Source organism: Nannospalax galili, unplaced genomic scaffold (genome assembly GCF_000622305.1).
Source record: "Nannospalax galili isolate Female #2095 unplaced genomic scaffold, S.galili_v1.0 scaffold55, whole genome shotgun sequence".
Taxonomy (NCBI): domain Eukaryota; kingdom Metazoa; phylum Chordata; class Mammalia; order Rodentia; family Spalacidae; genus Nannospalax; species Nannospalax galili.
The window spans coordinates 399326-402250 of record NW_008337640.1 but is presented as its reverse complement, the minus strand read 5'-3'; positions in this window follow the sequence as shown (position 1 = coordinate 402250).

The window sequence follows — 2925 nt, the reverse complement described above, 5'->3', positions numbered from 1 at the left end:
ATAACCTGTGGTTTTAAAGTTTTATCTTTTTCTTAAATGTTTAAAATTCCATTTAAAAACATAGTAAATATGCTAAAAATATGAAGATAAACATTAATTGTTCATAGCTACTAATTTCCTTGCTGATCATTTTTAATTCATATTTTATTGTAATGGTTTATTTAGTCAAGTAAATATACCTTAATGATATAGTCATACTATTTGACATGCAATTTGTTTCTAGTATGTTCTTAAACAGAAAACATGATGACTTCCAAATATACAGAATTTTCTGCTTTTAAAAATTATTTTCCCGCAGATATGCTAGGACTGTTGGTGTGAAAAGTTCTACAGAGTCATTAGTGGGCATTGCTTGCCAGGGCTTATCAGAAAATTTATAATACAAGAGTGACTGAGCTGGCACAAAAAAAAATTATTTTCCCAGATATATTGGTTTTAGAAGAAAATTAATTTATATGTGAAGTATGTCAGAAAAATGATATTCCATGTATTATAAAATTTCAAGCTTTCAGATGATTTAGTGTCGTATAGATGGTTAGCGGCTGATATTAGGAAAGAGACACTCACAAAGGCAAAAGGAATGCAGAGACAGAATGATATGTTATATCTCTTTGAGTATTCTCAGAAACTTCTCCAAGCCATGTGATCTTTCTTTGGGAGAAACTTCTGGGATTTGGAAGCCTAAGTAAAACTTTTTCAAAAGTCATCAAAATTTTATGAAGCACTCTAAAAACAATTTAATTTTGATCTGTTATATTGGGTTACCCATACACACAACTTTTCTTTATAAACATTGAAATTCATAGGTTTGTTCCAAAAAGACACTAAAGTTAAACCAGAGAGTGTGAGAGCAGACATTTAACAAATTGATTGTCTTGGGTTCACAAAAAGTTCACAGTAAGGACAACAGTATACGCAACACCTAAATCCAGATTTCTTAAACTACACTGAGAACAGAGTACTGCTTGGGGAGTAAGTAGATGTTACTATATTTAGTAACTAGGATATGTTCTTCATGCCCCAAAGATGTATAGAACAATTGAAGGTAAGAGAAAAAGGGTGCTGGAGGGAAGATGGGGAAGAAAAAAATGTAATAGAAGATGCTGATTAAGAGGAACTATGGAAATTGAAGAGCACATTCGATGCTAAAAGGTTTTGCAATGTGATGGCAATTAAGAACTCTGTAGCAGGAAAAGCCTGGAGTTAGAAATGGGAAAGTGAACAGAAATCCTCTGGTGCCCACTGTGATTATCCAGGATAGAAGTCTTTATTTTCCAAAGCTATCACATTCCTTTAACCTTTACCCAGTATGGAACTCTTTGTTTCCCAAGGCTTTCTCATTTCTGTTACCTTTGCATTTCTCTAATCTTTGCAGCCCTCAGTTAGTTATCTGACTTAATTACCATGTATTTGCTATGTACCTTTTGCTTATTCCTCACATGAGTATAGAAACCCTCCAAAACTTGAACAAGGGGTCTGACTCCTTTACAGAAGGATTCATGGATCAGTCCCAGTAGCGTAAAATTAAACTCCTTCTCCTCACCTAACTTTGGTTGTATGTATTACCTAACATTTGGAAATGTTTATCTGAACATGTAAATAAGTTGCTCAAATTCCTAATAGTTTTGGAAAAATAAGTTAAGGGAAAATAGTTGATAAAATCTTGTCAAAATGGAGTTAAAATAAGTGAAATACTCTTGTCACTTATCTGTAGTGTTAAAACTTATGAATAGCCCATGTACTCCTTTTCAAAGGTCCCAGGAATTTATCCGGTCTATTTTCCCTAAAGTTTTTCTTCTCTATATCCAAAGACTTTTACCTCCATGAAACTGGCTGTATACTTTCCTGTTATTCCATATATTCCTCATGTTCTAACCTTTGTCTGTAAGTTAAACACAATACAAATGTAACAAACCAGGAAAGTTGCAAAGAAAGCTTTCAGTCACTGTTACTGGGAATCAGGGTACTATTGAATTAGGCTACTAATTTTTTGTTATCTCTCCTTTTTAAAATTAGGATGGTAATAGAGGATCACAAATGCAAATTTCCTGTTATCTCACTTTTTAAAAATGAGGATGGTAATAGAGGATCGCAAATGCTTTTTATGAAAAATAGAAAGGTGCAGAAATCCATGCAGCACTTCTTAAAGTCTGTTCTATGCAGGAATCAGAGCATCCTAGAGAATCTCCTGAAAGAAGCATATGATTCAGGACTGTAGATTCAAAAACACAACTCCCACCTTAAAGGGGATAAGATATAGTTTATTCTGGAACCAAATATGATTGACCATCATCTGGGAACACAGATTTAAATCATCTTAAATCCCATGTTCCAACATGGTAAGAGTTTCAAGTTTTATAGTAACAGAGAAAATAAAACCTTGAATCAAGATACTTTTCAAACACTTTTCTGGAGACATCAGAGAAGCAAATTACAGCAAAGCAAAGCAACCTCTGTAGTGGGCCTAGGATAAAACCTGATGACACTCTAAGGTTTAGGGTTGGTAGAAGAAAATGGTTTGCTAAGTTAATACATTCCAAAGGAAAACTGCCTAATGGTCACAAAGGATGACCATTAGGTGAGATCATGTACCAAGGGGGTCAATAAATCATTGTGAAGAGCTAAAGATGCCAAAGATGATATGGCTCTGGACTTGTACTATTCCAACCTCTCCACAGTCACTGCAGTTCTAATCAGCTATCAGCCTTACAGAAGGTTCCATTTGAAGGTACAGCGTCTTTCTGAGCACTTCCTTTCACGGGCTCATCAGCATTGATAGATTGAGAGGAAGTGTAGATATACAAGCCTCACTTTGGACCCAAAAGTTTTGTATTTAACCTGATGCCTAGATGACTCCTTTGCATGTTAAATACCAAGATGCACAATATGATTACATTTATATGAAATGTGGAGCAAAGGAAAATT